This window comes from Peromyscus maniculatus, chromosome 1, assembly GCF_049852395.1.
Source record: "Peromyscus maniculatus bairdii isolate BWxNUB_F1_BW_parent chromosome 1, HU_Pman_BW_mat_3.1, whole genome shotgun sequence".
Taxonomy (NCBI): domain Eukaryota; kingdom Metazoa; phylum Chordata; class Mammalia; order Rodentia; family Cricetidae; genus Peromyscus; species Peromyscus maniculatus.
In genome coordinates, this window is record NC_134852.1 from 126,048,956 (window position 1) to 126,069,354 (window position 20,399).

The 20,399-nt window shown below is 37.7% G+C and overlaps 1 protein-coding gene across 32 annotated transcripts in view; it reads right to left on the minus strand.

The window, feature by feature from the left end:
• Positions 1–20,399, minus strand: part of Sox6 (SRY-box transcription factor 6) — a 604,948-nt gene that overhangs the window by 435,397 nt on the left and 149,152 nt on the right. For all 32 annotated transcript variants that reach the window (XM_076563550.1, XM_076563582.1, XM_076563579.1 and 29 more), the window contains one exon: positions 12,588–12,657. The gene's annotated coding sequence lies outside the window, so the exon portion shown is untranslated. The remainder of the gene's footprint in view (positions 1–12,587; positions 12,658–20,399) is intronic.

Consider the following 20,399-nt stretch of genomic DNA (forward strand, 5'->3'; position numbering starts at 1 on the left):
AGCACTGCATTCAACTGATGCACAGACATACATGCAGGAAAAATACTCATACACATACACATAAAGTAAAATTTTCCTGACCATGCCTAGAACTGACAAACTACAATCTCTAATGAGGAAATTCAATCAACTGAAGCAGAAAAGGATGAAGAAATGAGTGGAGGGGGCAAAGTGGGTATGACAACTGCTTCTATTATTTGTTCAATCATATTAACTGAAAAAGGAAAACATTTCAAAAGACTCATAGTGAGCTTTTCATGATAAAAAACACAGTAACATGAGAAAACACTGGGAATTAAATGCAAGACATGATAAATGAACATGAAGACATATCAACAGCAGCAATCCAAAACAAAACAAAGCATAGCAAGAAAGAGGAGGATGTAAACCACAGAACTTCAAGATGTGTATTTTGGAACCTCCAGAGGAGGGGCATGAGAAAACAAAACTTCAGAAGAAATAATGGCTGAAATTGTTTCTCATGTGATGAAAGGCATAAACCTACAAGTATGAAAATCTCAAAGATCCAAAGCTTGAGAAATAGTTAAGAAGACCTCTGTGAGGCACATGACAACTAGACTGTATAAAATCAGTGATAGAATCTCCAAAGCAGCCAGCCAAAGAACACACACTACATACAGAACAACACGTATAACAGTGGTTCTCAACCTGTGGGTCACAATCCCTTCAGGGAGTCCAATAACCCTTTCACAGGACTCACATATCAGATATCCTGCATATCAGATACTTACATTACGAGTCATAACAGTAGCAAAATTACAGTTATGAAATAGCAAAGAAAATAATTTTATGGTGGGAGTCACCGCAACATGAGGAACTGTATTAAAGAGTCTCAGCACTAGGAAGGCTGAGAATCACTGATGTATAAGAACTACAGCAGAGTAGTTTTTTGCAAGCCATAGTAGGACTTGCAAATCAATAAAAGAACAGTCAAAGAAAAGTTCATCTGAAATACATACAAGAAAAAAGCTTTCTGTAGATGTTGGGCTTGGAGTAATGGAGTGTTTGCCTAGCATATGCAAAGCCCTGGATCCAAATTCCAGCTCTAAAATAATGAAAATAATAGTGATATCATAGCAGTAAACATGTACTACAGGAAACATGAAAGAAGTACTTCAGGCAGAAGGCAATGTGAGGTAACATAATTGAAAGAAAATCAGAACCTATACAAAGGAATAAATCACAACCAAGACAGTAAGCATGTGAGTAAATTTAAAAGAATTTGTATTTTTCATCCTCTCTTTTTAAAATATCTTCCTAAGCGTTATTGAAAATTCAAAGCAAAAATAAAATGTATTCTGAGGATCATAACATGTGTGAAGTAACGTGACAGGGAGAGAAGTGAGGCCGCACCACTCTAAGACTTTACACCATGTGAAATGTATGGGAAGTCACTAGTGCTAACTCCTATAGAACAGAGCTGCTATAAGCCCTAAGGCAATCACAAAGGTTAACAAAACAAACATGCTTTTACAAAAGGATTTAAATTAAAAAATAAAAATTCTCAACAAATTTAAAAGAAGGCAGGGAAAAAGAAAAACTGAAGAATGAATAGGTAGCGAAACAGAAAAGACTACATATTGATACTGAACCAAGCTAATAATGCATTAAATATAAACAGTTCAAACATCCAAGTTAAAAGTCAGATTTACCATATTATATAAAAATTATATGGAATCTATAAGAAATCAATTTTAAACACAAACACAATTATTCAAAAGTGAAAGGGTTTAAAATACATAATACAAAAAAAAAAAAAAGCTGGGTGGTGGTGCATGAGTTCCAGGCCATCCTGGTCTATAGAGTGAGTTACAGGACAGCCAGGGCTACACAGAGAAACCCTGTCTCAAAAGCCAGGAAAAAAAGAAATATACATAATACAGTAACACTAATAAAAGACTGCAATAGGTTTGCAGATAAGGTAAATTTCAAAGAAAAAATACTATAGGTTAAATAAATGATTTATAGAAATGCTTATGTAATCACATTAGGTAGACATAATGATCTAAATACTAATCCACCTGGCACAGCTTCAAAGAAAAGGAGGCCGGGCAGTGGTGGCACATGCCTTTAATCCCAGCACTTGGGAGGCAGAGGCAGGTGGATCTCTGTGAGTTCGAGGTCAGCCTAGTCTATAGAGTGAGAGTCAGGAAAGGCACCAAGCTACACAGAGAAACCCTGTCTCGAAAAACAAAAACAAAAACAAAAACAAAAAAAAATTAGTGGAATAATGGAATTTTCAAAATCTCTCTTATTGGGTGAAAAAACAATAGACAAAAAAAAAAATCAAGCATGTAGCACACACCTGTAAGCCCACGCTCATCAGACTGAGACACGAGGGTCATGCAGAATGCAGGCCAGCCTGAGCGACAGTGTGAAAATCCTATATTTTTTTTTTTTTTTGGTTTTTCGAGACAGGGTTTCTCTGTGTAGCTTTGCGCCTTTCCTGGAACTCGCTTTGGAGACCAGGCTGGCCTCGAACTCACAGAGATCCACCTGGCTCTGCCTCCCAAGTGCTGGGATTAAAGGCGTGTGCCACCACCGCCCGGCGAAAATCCTATTTTTTAAAAAAAGTCAACAAGGATAACAAAAGGCCTGAACAACTGTGTCAATCAACTTTATACCAAAACATGCCATCCAACAACAGAATAGTCACTCTTTCCTGCACACATGGCATATTCTAAAATGGAGCATTTTTCTCATTCATTATACAAGGCTCAACATGTTAAAAAGTCATTTAGATCATACAAGGGGTCTTCTCTGATACTGCAGCTTTAAACTGAAAATCAGTAACAAAAGAATGACTGGAAGATATCCAAATATTAAAGTACAAACTTACAGTTGTAAATGAAACACGAATTAAAGAAGAAATCAAGAGAGAAATTGGAAAGCATCTGAGCAATTGCAAATTTGGATGTGACCTCTCAGGGCTCGAAGGGTGTAGCCAGAGCAAGGCTTGGAAGCAAGTTCATAGCATCACAACTGCTATTGCAAGAACCACAAACCAAAATAATAATAATAATAATAATAATAATAATAATAATAAAATAAAAAAAGAACCACAAACCAACAGCCTCAGCTTCAGCTTAATCAATTAGAAAAAAATTAAAAGCAAATCATGAAGAGAAAGGGAAACATTAACATTAGAGCAGAAATAGGCAAAATTAGAAAACAGAAAATGAATATTAAATTCTAAGATGTTGTATTTACATTCTCAGATCAAAAATCAGAGAAATGGTTTCACTAAATAGCTTACATACATTAAAAGTATAATGAGTGGATATTATGAATAAATCCTTGCCAATAAAACCATCAATTTAAGCCAGGCGGTGGTGGTGCACACCTTTAATCCCAGCACTTGGGAGGCAGAGGCAGGTGGATCTCTGTGAGTTCAAGGCCAACCTGGTCTACAGAGTGAGATCCAGGACAGGCACCAAAACTACACAGAGAAACCCTGTCTCGAAAAGACAAAAAGAAAAAATTTAAATTAAATGCCCCAAAAAATATAACTTAGAATATGTAAAAAATTATTACAGCTCAATGAGAAAAACAACCACAACTCAAAAAACCAGCAAAAGACTGAGAGATATTTTGGCTAAGTAGATAAACAAGCAAGATAGTCAACATCATCAATCATCAGGGAAAGACAAATGTACAAGGCAGTCCAGTGAGATGGCTCAGCTTGCACCATGCCTGACCACCTGACTTCAATTCCCAGAACACATACCGTGCAAGGAGAGAACTGATGTCCACAAACTGTCTTCTGACATACACATGCACACACACACATACATATATTATTCAATTAATTATAATTTTTTTAAAAACATACACTAGGAAATGCTGTTATAAGTTATAAATGAGAATAGGTAAAGGTGAGTTTAAATGTAACAATTGTTGCTAAGAATATGGAGTGCCTCAACTACTCATTCACTGTAGCAGGAACATAGGAATGTAAAGTTGTACTTTGGAAAAGTTCAGCAGCCTTATAAAGTTAAACATACATTTGTCCTCTAAACGCCCCATCTCCTCTCATGTGCCTATCTAGGAGACAGAATAGCACGGGCCACACAAAGATGAATGTTCACAGCATCCTCACTTGTAATAATTCAAAAAATAGGAAAAGACTAAATGGACAATCAAAAGCATGGCATAGTGACACAATAAGACACTATTCCAAAATTTTAAAAATAAGGTATTGGCATGCACATGACTCAATCCCAAAATAAATATATCCAGTGAAAGAAATTCTAAAACACAGAACATGTACTGTATGATTCCACTAATACAAAGTTCTTTAAAGTAAAAACTGCACTATAATAACGTATCAGTGACAGCCTGGGGCCTGGGTCAGGCAAAGGAGCAAGAATGAGAAACTAGGGAGGATGATGAAGACCCACTGGGAATAATGAAATGTTACCTTGCTGTGGAAATGGCTTTATTACTGCATCCCGCCTCAAAATTTACCTAGTGAAGAGCTTCAATTCATACAATTTATTACATATCAATTACAGTTACAGTTCAATAAAGCTATCAAAACCAGCATGCACAGGTGGCAGTCTATGTTTTTTCTAACATCACTGCTAGCGCAAGCAAAGCCCAGGGTGTCAGGAATCCCACAGGTCTTACTTCAAAACTGTTATAACACTTTCACAGGTCTTCCCATAGTCAGTGGGGCTGGGACTTGATGGCTGATACTGAGAAAAAAAAACTTCAGTACATTGTACCCTGATACTGTGCTAGTGGCAGCTGTCACTCAGAGAAGTGGAGGGGAGGAAAGGCACATGGACACCTAAATACACTTTGATCCACAGAGGAATTTTAAAAGTTACATTCATTGTTTTGTTTATTCTTAAAGTACAGAGGCATAACAAGAATCTAAGATGTGAAATATCAATAAATGGTAATTTTCTCATAAGATATTCAAATTTTTAGGATTTTTAGCACACAAAAATCTTAATTGATAGAATGTATATGTGAGATATAGAGCTTATGCAATTCATGTGAAAAGTATTTTGGTGTTGTACACACACATACACACACACACACACACACAATGTATATATTTGACATTCATGTTCATTAGTTCCAGGAACAAGTAAGACAGGTTTTTCAGTCACACAAAGGTTTTGAAAGAGCATTAACTGTGTCCAGAGCTGAGACAGATGTATTTAAATAAAATACAATATGAATGTAACCAGCCTGTTCAATCTATGAAGGAACAACAAACAGCTTCTCAGGGAGAAAATGCTAGATATTCTGTCAGTTTCTTTGGCATTTTTCAGATGTGTATTTTTTCATTTCTTCTCACAGACTGTAAACTCCTGATCTATTTTAAATCTATCCCTTTTCTCTTTTTAAATTCTGCCTCATGTAAAAGATTCTTGAATTCAAATTCTTATGAAGGACTGGAAAGATGGATCACCAGTTAAGTACATTGGCTGCCCTTGCATAGGACCTGGGTTTAGCTCCCAGCACCTATATGGCAGCTTACAACTGCCTTTAACTCCAGATCCAGGGAATCCAATACCCTCTTCTGGACTCCTCAGGTCCCAGGCACACATGTGGTACAGATACTTACATACACATAAGTAAAGTAAATCTTTTTTAAAATTCTCATGGAGAGAATTCAAGTTCATACTGAGTAGATGATGGTTGGTTGGATGGATGGATGGATGGATGGATGGATGGATGGATGGATGGATGGATGGATAAATGAACAGATGGATAGATGATGAATGGATAGATAGCAGATGATGGGTAGACAGACAAATGTATATATGGATAATTGAATAGTGGATGGATAGGTAGACAGATGGATAGAAGGATGGATAGACAGATGGATTAATAGGCAGATAGACAGATGGGCAGGTAGGTAGATGAATGAACAGATATATGAGTGGATAGAGGGTGGAAGAATGAATGGGTGGGTGGATGGATGGATGGATGGATGGATAAATAGGTAGATGGACAGACAGACACCTGGGTGAATGATTGGATAGATGAGTGGATGGAAGGATTATGGATGGATAATAGGTGAATAGATGGTGTTTATACAGCTGAATGGATAGATGGATGGATGTCAATGTTTTTCTGAATGATAATGTAACAAAAATAGTCAAGATCCTCAAGGAAGCTGTGTGGCTATATGTAATTTCATGAAGTACTTATTCTCTGTTTCACTTCTGTTTCCTGTACTCTCTTGGCAGTTTATATAGAACACTGTAAGCAGATTGAAAGATTTAAACACAAATCTATGGCATGAGACAAATCTTGCATTTATTCTCTCATATTCATTTCCTCCTTGGTTGGGAAGCAGAAGAAAAAGATGCCATAAGACCATTTTTAAAAGTGGCAACAGAAATAAAAAAAAAAAATGATCAACAGAATTTTTCAAAAGCAAAAACTTTCAGACAAAAGATTTCTTGACCATCATATATACTACTAGCAAGGAAAAGGGCCAAACAACAAAAATAAGATCACTACTAGAAGACCAAAACAAGCACTTTCATGCTAAGGACTACCTAAGTTGAGTCTGCACACCCCCATGGTGGCTTGCCTCTCCAGGAGAAAATTCAGCTGGTCATACAACAATCACTGACCATGACCCAAACTCAAATTAGCAGCACAAAGACCTAAACTATGGGTCAATCTCAGAGAATAAAGACTAGAAAAGTACTCTCTGTGGATGAGGAAGAGAATCCTGAAAGTCCAGGGTATGACATCTGTGCTCCTGGAGGAAACTATTAGCATAAGACAGCTGAGTTGCAATGGGATGGAAAAAGTAAGATTATTCTCATTAGTTTTGCTACAGAATCTACACTTCTTGGAATGTCTTAAGATGTACTTTTAAAAGCATCAAGTTAAAAAAAATACATTTGCAATAAAGCAGGAGAAAATGTAGAAGGTCTTTTAAATAACTTGCCCAATCCCAACAAGTATGTCTACATCTTGGAAAACAATCCTAAAATCCATTTTGTGATCTGCAAAAAGCCTCCTATTTGAGTTGTCTCTTGTCCACACATCTCTCAGTGTCTCTGTTCTTCCTAGTTACTCATGATATTGGAGGTACAAAGGTTGCTCCATCTCTTCAGCCGTATCTCCTTCTCAAAGGTCCTGGATTCTTTAACACTTGTCTTGTCTGTCCCATATCATACTTAAGTTTCTCAGTGTACCCAGATGTTTCCCTTTAATTGTCTGTCCTGCAACTGTAGGTTCATGGAAAAATCCACTCAATTAGTCAGAATCAACACAGTCAGTAGGTTCATGCAATGCCATTACTAAGAGAAATTTCAGAATGTTCCCTTCCCTTAAAGCTGTCAGTCTTCAGTGAATATGAATTTAAGAACATATTTTATCAGTCATCTGTTCTAACTTGTAATGTAGTGATATACATAATAACAAAAGAAAATAGGAATAATATATCTAAATTTCTTTATTACTTAGTTTCAGGAAACTCGAACATTAGTGGAAAACATTAAAACCAAGCATGAGCTTCTTAACAGCCTGCCCCAGTTGAAAAAAAAAAAAAATGTTCAGTCCAGGTAGCTACAAGGGCAGAGACTGGATTCCATTAATGCTGCTGCTTAATTGTTTGTAATGCCAGGTGCAAACAGGGAAAATAACAATTAACTGGCAAACAGGCCTTGTGCTTGTGAATTCCAAAGCTCTGGAAAAGCCAGAAAGGAGATGAGATGGAAAGTCTCAGCTGTCAGTGGGTCCATTCACTTCTGCCCATGGGAAACTGAGCTGAAGGGGGGCAGCAGCCACTCTGTCCAGAGAAAACTCCACCCTTAGAAACTCTCTAGTACCAGTTCAAGCTTTCAGCCCTCAGCTGAAACCACCTCCCTTCTCTTCTAAGTACTGTGCTCAGCAAATAATAACAACAACAAGCATACATCATGAGGATCAACTTTTTGACTGATAAACATTAAAGGTAAGTCTCTTTTGCCAGTCATTTGGGCAAAGTGAGGTTTAAAAATGTATCTTTTTCACTATAATTAATTCATGTCTTTGAAAACTCCCAGCAAGAAATATGTAAGTAATACACCAAAAAAGAGAGCAAATATACACCATGTGCATTTGCTGATACTCCCTCACCTTATAGTTGAGAACACCACCCAGCTGAGGTAATGACTGTATTTACCCTTCTCTATATGCATTTGGTCCTTGCATTGAGAATAAGTGTAAGAATATAGGGAAATAAGTAACTCTCTCTTTTTGGTTAAAACAGGCTCAGAAAGCAACTTGGAGCAGTTATCTCCAGGCCTCACTGTTTCCTTTCTCCAGTGGGCACTGACCAAGGCAGCATTGACCTTTGTGTGGTTCCACCACACCTTCAAATGCAGCCAGTAAATGCAGCTTTAGCACAGTCCTATAAAAACATGAAAGGACCATTATAGCATCTAAAACTGAAGCTGTTGGTGCAATGTTGGTTTAGAGAAAACCTTATGAATGCTAAAGCAAAAACATAATGATACTTTGCTTAGTTGCCAAAAACATTACAATAATTCAGTTGTTGTAATGTGTGAGTTATCTTGTAGGCATCAGAGTGTTGCTAGGTAGGATTCAATGAGTCCTCAAAGTCACTGCTCTTGGGGACATGTTTCATCATCAACAGATAATGAGCACATGTGTCATTGTCCCTTTGTCCTTCTATTACAGCTTCCCCACATGGTACATGACCACCAAGACATTATTCCACATACCCTTCATAAGCTTCCTGTACAGCACCAAGGTAGGCCCACCTTGAACCAAGCCCACTCACTTTATAGGGAGTATGTGATGTGTGAGAAATCTGTGCAGTTCTACTTCCCTTTTCTTCTATAAACCACCCCAAATTGTTGGCGTTGAAAAGTAAACCAAGATCAAATTTAGAGAAGTTGTTTGAAATCAGAGAAGATGAAACACTTTGGTGCCAGACAAAAGCCCTGATTTTAAGAGTGAGTTTTGGCCTTTTCTGAAACGCCTAGCTCAGGCTGTGTATTTTATGTCTGCATATATTGGCATGCCTCACATTTAAGATTATGACACACCAACTTATTTTGAAATTTTAAAAATCTTCCACTGCGTGTGTTTCAAGTCCTCTGTGACTATCATTGATAATTGAGCAATTAACTTGAAATTACCAAGTGAGCTGTGATGGCACAATGTGTAGCAAGCCACATGAAAGAGGAAAGACCAGAGGAGTGCTGCGAGGGAGAGAAGTCATAGGAGGGAAAAAGGCCATAATGACAGTAACAGTTCTGAGGACGTTTTAATGGTCCCAGGTCTTGGGTCTGAGTGTGCTCGTAGAATAAGTTAATGGAACAAGTCCTGAGTCTTGAGAACCCTTTGGAGCAGTGTGTTCTAGTGCTACAAAAGGAAACTTTCTAACTAGTCTTGTGTAATACTCAGGGATTGCTCCAAACAGTAAGTGAGGGAGTTTCATTAGACAACAAAACAATTAGGTTCAAAACCTTGACAAACAGATCTTAAGAAATACAAGCTCGTAAAAAAGTAGTTGGAAGGTCTCATTTTACATGTAAGCCAGACAAAGCAAAACCTCTAAAGTCCGAGTTCAAGAAGGCATTGAGCTACAAACCAGAAATGAAGAGGCGAGGTGTGGCATGGAGATTGTGAAACCTCAGCTCTACCGAAAACTCAGAATTCTCTGAGCTGCTCATTGGATCAGGGTCTGCAGAACGGGGCTTTTTCTCTAAAACTGCAGAGTTAGTCTGATGAGGAGCATAGTGTGAGCTTCCACACGGGCAGTGGAGCAAGCTCTATAAACCTAAGACCTACCTGACTCCAGTGAAGGTCATTCTAAAGGCTTATAAGGAAAACCAAAAATTTAGGAAGTCAGAGAAAAGAAACACTATTAATCACAGTTTTTTTCTGAAAATCCCATGGATATTACTCCAAAACACGGTCTGATTTTGTAAAAGTAGAGCAGGCTTTCAGGAATCAATTAGAAAGACAGCAGAGCGCATATAAAGAGCAAGAGTGCATGGACACCAGTATATAAAACTTAAAAGCTTGTGATGTCATGGATATGCAGTCAGATTAGCAGCTCCTTTCAATTAAAGTAGATTTCTGGCCTTGGTTCACAAATGTATAGTAGGTCTGTGCATTGATGTAGATACTTCAAATGTCAGTATATCTCTAATTAACATGAGCACACAACTGTAAAACTGAGAAGGCACAATTCTAAATTCCTTACATTCCCAGCATTAATGCTTTCGTGGGGCAGCTCCCGTTGTCATGGAAAATGGCATTCAAGCCCTATTTGTGGATTTTCACAGCTCATCTTTTTTATTTACCTGCTCTATGTCAAGATTAGACTGGAATAATATTTTTTAAAGATAATGCACTTAGACCTACTTTCCCTTAAATTCACAGATGTTCTCCCTGAGGGAGCCTTGGTCAGGGCTATGCTGTTTGCCACAGATTTCTTTTCATTAAATACACACACACACACACACACACACACACACACACACACAGACACACACACAAATGTGAATTAATGATTCCTTGTCTCCTCCCCCCCCCCAAAAGAAATCTATGTAATTCAAAAAATTCCAGCTAAAGTATGACATGTAGTATTTGGAACAAAAGTGCAGGAAAACACTTAGAAAGGTGGAGAATGGGTGGGGACAGGGGGCTCGGCACTGGTCCCCCGGCCCTGGTATACAGCAAGGCCCTACAGTCAGAGAGAACGACAAGAACAAGCGAAAGAAAATGGAAATTGTCTCTCTGAAGACAGCACTGATTGCACACACCCGAGTTCAGGCAGGAGTCCTGCTGCGCTGCAACGTCAAGGCAACTCCTGCTCATCGTGCACACACTTTAATGTCTATAAAGTCAGGTGTTATGCTATTATTCCTGCCTCCAGCCTTCGGTTAATCAATATTCTCTGTCTCTCTCTGTCTCTCTGTCTCTGTCTCTCTCTGTCTCTCTGTCTCTCTCTCTCTCTGTCGTGTGTGTGTGTGTGTGTGTGTGTGTGTGTGTGTGTGTGTGTGTGGTGTGTGTGTGTGTGTGTGTGTGTGTGTGTGTTTGCACCAGACCATAAAATACTTAGTGGTCTTAGAGAAAGATTTACTGCTATTAAGACCATGAGGAAGCAGCATTTCTATGTGGAAATTCATTTCAAATTGCTGGAGTGGTCTGGGTAGATTAGAAAAACTAAGTATCTACTGAAACATCTTTGAATTTTGTTGTTTGTTAGTTCTATTTAATCATTCATTATCTTGATAAAATTTGATAGAAAGGATTACATAATTATTTTTTATCAAAAATAAAAAACTAAAAGTGACATACTGCATACAGAACAAGATCATTTTGCCAATGCTTACTTTGGAAAAATATGTCATTTTATTCCTTAACAAAGAAGAAAGAGAAAGGTAGAGAGAGTTCTAGAATCAGACATGGTGTCAGAAACCACAATCAATCTGCTTCACAGTGCTTCCTCCTCTGACCAGGGTGGCAGATGTGAACAGATAGATTCCAATTAGCCCTCACACACCCTCGGTGTGGTCTATTCATTATGGATGTGCAAAATGATATCCCACCTTCCTTATCTCCCAGACTTCCACCAAGGTGTGAGGTATAACTTTCCGCCTTCAGTTATGCAGTGAACAGGCAGTTCCAGGGAATCCGGCTCACAAAGCCTCTATTGCTGACCCCATCCATTGCCCTGTTTGATGGCCTGACTAGGTGAGGATGTCTACCCCTGAAGCTGCTACTCAGTGTACCTGGGGACTAGCTCCACAGCAACTGAAAGAAACAGCGGATCAGTCACAGCATTGTCACATCTTTCCCACAGTCCTGCAGCATAAGACACCCTTACCAAAGCTTGAATCACTGGCCATGCCCTACACTAGCGTTTTTTCAAGACTGGCTACTTCCTTATAACAAATGTATATCAATTAAAGCATTTCAATTAATTAATTTAATTAATCTTTGGTAGTATTGAATTTTTCCCTTAAAATTTACCTTCTCTCTTGAGAAAGGGTTCATTCTTCTCCAAAATATGGTTTAAAAGTATAAAGCTATTTGGAAGATGGGAGAAAGAGGGAAATGCCACCATTTTGATGTACAATATATAGTCACCAAATGAGTCTGGTTCCATGGCACACAATCTCCCTGCACTGACTGCTCTTTGGATCTGTCTTATCTCACTCTTCTCTGAGCACAGTCACATGACACTTTTCAAGCCCAGATAACCAGAAGATGTACAATGTCTTCAGGGCAAATCACTCATCTATATGTACAGGAGAATTTTTAAGGTAACCCGTTCCTACAGTGGGGCTCTATTTCCCAAAATAACAAGTTTATTGTTTAGGCTTTTGGTGATGGGGCTGCAATATGTTACTGCACAGGAAGTCACAACAAACAGGCTTTTACAGCAGCTGACATTTTCTTCCCTGCTCTTGATCCCAAAATAATCACTTATGAAAAAACTAATAATATTTACCAAACAGTTGTTTTAAAACTAACCAGAATTTACATACAAGTTGATTTGTTTGTAAACCGTGACTTTTCCTTTATATAATGAGAAAAGTAAAGACTGAATCAATACTCACAATTACACACGAGGATCACCCCAGCACCCAGAAGTCACTGGTAAATCGCCTTTGAATTCATGAAAGTGACCTAAAAAGATTGGATAAAAATGAAATGAAAAAGCATAAGTAAAGTGCATTTGTATGCTTTGTTGAAGAATTGCACATTCTGGCAATGAGCATCAACATTCAAACAGAGTCAGCGTCCTCACCTTCTCTAAGAACTCTGCCAAGACTTTGATGTCGAAAGCAACAATTATGTCAATGTTCTATATCGAAAAATACAACACCTCCATCCACGACGGCTTTTTCTAAAAAACCATCAGCAATAACGGAGGTGTTTAGAAGTCCGAGTGAAAACTAAAGGAAATTTTTTTTTCAGAAGGGGGAAATAAAACTTACAAGCTACATTAAAAACCAGGCTTCACTTATCCTGAAGGTTAAAAAGAATTCATTTCATTGGGACTATCCTGAGCATGTTCAACCGAAATGTCACATAGGTAGAATTAATAAGAAAAGCTGCAGGTTTTGCTCTATGCTAAGGGGTGAACTGCTGGCTGCTGAAGCTGTACACAGTGCCTCCTGAATGGGCCACAGTTCTCCCCAGCATTCTTGTGCTACACACACTTTAGTATACTCTGAAGTAGCAGATGTAGTTCAAACATGCAGAGCCGGCTTTATAAAAACTACACTAGCACAATGAGTCACTTATGCCTCTAAATATCTACAGTTTCCTCCCTCTAGAGCCACCATGCATTGGAAAGTAGTTAGGTCGTTTGTTTTTATTGTTTGGCCTAAATAAAGCACATTTGGGTTCCATGAAAACAAAGGAACTCTGTTACAGAAGCTGTATTCTTTCCAGAATGTGAGGACGAGGACGCTGATGAGTAGTGTTCAAATGAAAGTAATGATGGAACTTGAGTTACTAATTTAGCTCAGAAACTTTCCTGGATTCTAGGGATGAGTTTGACTCATTCTGCAACTTTAAAATATAGATGGCAAACACACAAGTTAGAACAAACTAGGTCTAAATAAAATTCATTCTGGAAAACAAAGAAAAATGTGGTCAATATTGTTGCAGGAACCACCACAATCACCACAAATATCATAATAGATTAAAGTAAAGGTGAGCATCTGAAAATGAGTGGTGTGGCAAACAAAGGAAATATCTAATTCTGCCCTTCCACAGCACCTAAAATACACTTTGACCTAAGGGATCATGATAAATTATTAAGGATAGATGAATGGTGGAGGCCTGGCATTTGAGCAGAGGAGGGTTTGGTTAGAGCAGTGTTTCTCAACTTGGGGGTCATATATCAGATATTCTGCATATTAAATACTTATGATTCATAACGGTAGCAAAATGACAGTTATGAAGTAATGATGAAAATTATTTTATGGTTGGGAGTTACCACAACATAAGGAACTGTATTAAAGGGTCGCAGCATTAGGAAGGTTGAGAACTAGGCTTAGAGCATCACTGGGTTTCTTCATGAAGAAACTTGTGCCTCAGGTCATCCCTACTGTGTTCACCACTGTTTAGCAACTATGTGATGTGACTTCCAGGGAGGGAAGAAATATACGAGTCTGTCCAGGGAGACAGCATTATCACTCATGCTTGGTAGTTTACCCTTCCCTGCTTTGAGACATCAGACATTTTAGGAACTAGGAGTGCAAGGTTACCTGGAATACAATGACCCTATCTAGACATTCAACATGAATTACCCCAAAGCAGCAGAGTATTTGGCTCTTGATTGGTTGGGGGGGGAGCACGGACTTATTTTCTTTTTGTAGGGATCCCCTCATTTCTTTATGAAGATAGCACTTAGATTCAACTCCAGTGGCACAGGTCTGGATCCCAGTCACTGGGACAGCTGAGACAGGAGTGCTGCAACCTCAAAGCCAGCCTGGCCTACAGAGTGAGTTCAAATGAGACCCTGCCTCAGCAGGGACACTAAAAAGAGGGCTTGAAAATGCAGCTCAGCGAAAGAGCATTTGCTTAGCATGTCTAAGGCCCTGGGTTCAATCAGTTTTTGAGGGAAAGAAATTAAGGTTCCCAAAAAAGAATCTGCAGCAAAATGCTAGAAATCCAAAAAAAAAAACTATGCAGTTTTTTAAAAATATCATACCTTGTATCTCTGGTGACTTTTTTTTAAAGGCATGAACTGCAATTATGAAAGAAGCATAATTCACTGTCATGTTAACAATGTGGAGGCATACAAAGGAACTAGAAAATATTGTGGCTAATAAGGATGAAACTTTTCAATCATTGAGCTGTTTATGAGTTAATATCTCTAACTCTGAAATATTTTAAAACTTGGAAACCAGATTCCAGACATTTGAGGCAAAAATATATTCTAATATACATATACATTAAAGGAAATTCTCTATATTTCATCTGTGAAATCATTGCAGTCTTGCTACATGTGGAGAGAGGTAACTCCTGGTCAAACTGCTGATTGACTTACACTATTGATAAATTCCAGAGCAAACAATTGGAAGAGAGTATATATTCCTAACATCACATAATTCATTGTCATAAACAACAACAACAACAAAAATGCTGCAATTTCCTCAAACATAGAAAGCCGGCATAAAGAAGTAACATGTTAGAACAGGCCCAGCGTGACAACCAGCACACACTACACGTTCTATAAGCTATCCTTTTGAAATCTAGGAGAGATTAGGCTAAAGAAGACATTTCCAAAAGTACAAGTAGCTGCTTTGGTCCTAAGGGCAGCACAGAAGTGAGAAAATCTAGAGGAAACGCCCAAGAAAACCACAAACTGTTTAGTCAAGGGAATCCCCAGAACACCTAGTCCCCACAGACTACCCAAGCCTCTGCCTAGTCACTCACTCGGCAAATAGTGTGACGGGTCAGGGATCACACTGGAGTGTAAAACACAGAAATGAATTTTAAAAAGTCTTCCCCTTCAAAACTTCTATCATAGAATTTTACATTTTACACAGTGGTAACCTGCTCCCTACCTTATACTTGTCAACCCTTCACACATTCTTAGCTAAATTTTAAATTTTATTAGTATACTTCAATATAAAAAGATCATGAAAAATCTGAAGGAAAGGGTACAGTGAAGAAATACCAATATTCAATAATACAAAAATGTTAATATTAAAATATTAAAGTATTAATCTTATAACCAGAGAGCTATAAGTAAAACATTTACCCACAATACTAGAAAAATGCTTTATAAACTGGATCAAATAGTACTGGTGAGGGAGTAGATAAATAGGAACATTCATGTATCATGAATTGGGCAATAAATTGGGATAACTTTCAGAACAGAAATTTAGCAGTGTTAAAGTACAAATGTCTGTGTCCTTTAAATTGCCTAACAATTATCCTAAAAGAACCAATCACAAACACATGAAAAGATACAGCCCATGTAATATTTAGGCTCACTGTAACAATTTTATAATAGTGAAAAATAAAAAAGAACCTACTGGTTGGAAAAGTTAATTATGACACAGAAACATTACTTTGTAACCATTTAAAATTAGGATGTAAATCTTATATTTACTGACATAATGTTGCCACAATATATTTTTGAATAAAAACAATTTATATACTAAAAACAAATTCATAGTAAACCAAATGCCTATTTGCATATATGTGAAAATCAAATATATGTCCATGTATTCAAATCTTACAAAGTACAATTTCACAGAAATTTTTATGTTAAGTAATGGTCACCAAGTTCATATTTATTGTTATTGTTACTATTGCCCATTGGGGGTTTTATATGTAACATGTTTGACAGATGCAAAAACAGCAAAACTACTTCTAAAACCCAGCTTGTTATTTACACATTCAAAAGAAATCAGATACATGGTAACTTGTTATTAGTCTAGGAACAAAAGTCAAGTGTTAATATTAGGGGTTTTTAGAAAAAATAGAAACTCAGAGTTACCAAGCAACTTCAGACAGTATCTGAACATCAAATAAAGAAACCATGAACACTCAAAAAAGCCTGTCCCATTCTGCCAAAAATAGCTGACAGATCAAAGGTAAACAGCAAATAAAAACACAGGGCACCTCCCAACATAATTACAACTTTAAAAGCTCTCAGGCTAAATTTTTTAATCCTACATAAAGTTCTGTCTCTAGGCCACACCCACTTCTTTTTTAACACTCCTTTATTTTTTCTTTATTGTTTGATTTAGCAAGAGGGTTCAAACATCAACTAGGCAGTTACATTAAATGGCCTTCCAATCCTGAGAAACAGTAAAGAGCTTTAAAAAAAAAAAACTTGTAAACAAAATTTTGTTCACCTTTACATTAAATTATAGCAAATTGATGAAGAAGTAAAGAATTTTACTTTGTAGATTTGTCACTGATTTGACAGTGTTATATGTAGTGAATCACTGAGGTAAACCAATTGCCTTCAAAACGTTTCTTTCCTTGGTGCTTATCTTTTACATTTCAAAATAAAAGCTGAGATATTAAGATATCTGCAATAATCTGTGTGTAAATCTAAAGCATTTCCTGGAGATATGAATTTACATTAAAACCTTTACTATCCTGCTACACATGCACACTTCAACTACATGGAGTTAAAACAAAACAAAACAAAAAACCTTTTTCTTCATAGTTTTATGAGGCTGAACTCATCTTTCCTGAACTCCACAAGGCTTAGCTTTATGCACTTAATGTTTTTTAATAATCATAAAAAGTCCTGCAGAATTTAGCTATACAAATACACTATGATTTCTTTTTTTTTTTCAAAAGAATTAATACCCAAGTGTGGTATCATGAGTGTTCATGTGTGTACAGGTACACATGAACCTGTGCACACATGTGTGGAGGCTAGAGGTCAACTTCAGGTGCTGTTCTAAGGAGCTGCACACCTTGTTTTCTGCTGGTACAGCACCCTTCCCTAGAGGAGTCTTCTCTAGTGAAATGGGATTTCTACTCTTAAAGAGTTCCAAAGACGTTATTAATGAAGCCAGATCAATTAGCTACTCAGTCTACTGTGCTGCTCAGTCTACATGGTCAATAGTATTTCAGTACCTGTCCCACCTCAAAAGGGATGTTAGAAAAGCAATCAGAGGAGATAACTGAGCAGCACAGAACCAGACAACATTAAGATGCTCTCATATTCTAAAGACATTGGCTACTCAAATCCCTGGATGTCAGGACTCCTTCATAGTCCTTAAATTTTACTATAAGTCCCCAAAGGCTAGTGCTATATTTTGAAGTATTCATTATGATAAAAACTGAAGTTTAGTTTTTAAAGTATTTTATTTAAAATAGCAACGATAAATCTACTATGCAGCAGTATAACAGTTAATGAAAATCATTGTTTCTCGTTTTTGTAAGTTTCTTAAATGCTTTCTTCCCTAAAAGACAGCTATGTTCTCCTGGGTGCCACTAATGTCAATCTGTTGACAGGCTGGTTGGCGACAACAGTGAAAAGTAGCCCTTTTTACAAAGATACATACTTGGAAAGAGGCACAGTGTTTTGTAGCCTTTCCAGATAATTGTGACTATTTTTCTTTGATCTATATCAAAAACTGACAAGTAACAATTTCTCAAAGGTCAAGGGTAACACAGAATCTGAAGCCTGAACATCAATATACTTTTTGTACCCTCTGACTTCAAGCCCTCTGTTCCTCACCTGGGTCTTTTGGATGTTCATGACTGTAAATTCATTCACTCATTTGAAAAGTAGTGGCTCATTCACTGAGTTACACAGACGTCCCAAACACTGACATATTTGTGGTGATATATTGTGCCCCCCAAAATATTATGCACCCTAATAAGCTTATCTGGGGTCAGAGAATAGAACAGCCGCTAGATAGACATAGAGGCCAGAAAATAATGGCACACACACCTTTAATCCTAGCATTCTGAAGGCAGAGATCCATCCAGATCTCTGTGAGTTCAAAGCCACAGCCAGGCATGGTGACACACACACCTTTAATCCCAGGAAGTGATGGCAGGAAGCAGAAAGGTATAAAAGGCATGAAAACCAGGAACTAGAGCTGGTTAAGCTTTTAGGCTTTTGAGCAACAGTTCAGCTAAGATCCATTCGGATGAGGACACAGAGGCTTCCAGTTTGAGGAAACGAGATCAGCTGAGGAATTGGCAAGGTGAGGTTAGCTGTGGCTGTTTCTGTTTCTCTGATCTTTCAGCGTTCACTCCAATACCTGGCTCCAGGTTTGTTTTTTATTAATAAGACCTTTTAAGATTCGTGTTACACATATTTTACTATATAACAGTTTTAAAATGACATTTCCTAATATTTCTACCAATTCTACTGGAAATGTTTTTAAACCTATTGGAAAGCTTTCAAGTTCATTGTGGTAGATACAGGTTTTCCAAACTATTAATTTTCTCCTGAAAGACTGAATTTTTCTAACAAAGAATAGTGTCAGTTGGCTTTCTTTCCTTCTTCTTTCCTTTCTTTTTTTTTCTTTTTTAAGTTGCATTTCCTAAAATGAATAAGCTCACTGCTCATTTTTTGAAGCTATGTCTGCCAAGGGCCAGACATAGCCATTGTGTCTTGTTAGCTGTGCTTTCAAGTGAATACTATACTCCACCAAAACATGCTCATGCACACGATGACTTTCCTCATGATGCCCATAACCCTGGGTTTGCAGTGTGAGCACTCTATGCATACTTCCAACTTCAGAGTATTAAAACAATACTAAATAATTAATAAAATCAATAATTTTTACTCAGGTATAAAATTAAACAACTTGGTCCTTTTTATTTTTTTATTTTTATCATTAGTGATTAGAAATGAGTTCTGTATTATGTCTCTAAGACACCTCCTAAGATCCTCTGGTAAAGGATGTAACTTCATCAGGCTCACGTTCAGGTACTGCTTCCATACAGGCCTGTCTAGGGAACACAGAAAACACAACTATACAATGAGATGAAGGTGGTTTTGACTTGAGAGTTTCTGCTATGCAGGCCCCTTTTTGATAACTGCTCACGTACTCTAAAACTCCACACTGCTCTAAGGGAAAAATAACTAGTTTAATATTTTCAAGTCAACAAGGAAAAGGGAAGGAAATTGAGAACAGCAATTATGATATTGTAAGTACTAATTAAGAGGTATTTTTTCTTTTCTCTTTCCAAAAGAATAATGCTATTAGGTAGAAATCACAAAGTGGTCAATTTTAGTTGTCCATGAAAAATATTTTTTAAAACAATGGAATAATTTGTTCATAAAATTAAAGGTGGTCAGTCTGCCTGGTGGTGGTGGCCTGGTCTTTAATCCCAGCACTCTAGAGGCAGAGCCAGGCAGATCTCTGTGAGTTCCAGGCCAGCCTGGTCTACAGAGCTATTTCCAAGACAGCTAGCCCTGTCTCAAAACAACAACAACAACAAAAAGTGTGTCCAGTCTAAGCTGAATGCTTGTTAAGGGGATTATCGGAAGAATTCTTATGCCACACTAGAAGTTGAAAGTTGTGGGATTGATTGGTGGGTAGTGTTGCCATGAGTTCAGGTCCTAGAACCCAGGTGGCAACTACCCCAGTGGCTCCTATCTGTACTCCCAGTGCTGGGGTGTGGGAAAAAGACAGGAAAATCCTGAAGGCTCGATGGCCAGCTAGTCTGACTGAATCGGTGAGCTTCCTCGGGACAAAAGGAACTGATATTGCACAATGTAGGCCCATGGTTCACCTCTGCCAAGCTGTGCCGCAATTGTACACCAGAACTAGGATTGCCTAAGTGTGACGTTTATACAGCCAACAACACTGTATTGCTCTTTAAGTTATTGTGGACAAGCACAGTGGGCACAAATCAGTACTCACAGGAAGAACAAGGAGGTTGTTTAGAAGAAGAAAGCATGTCTTTTTAAGGGC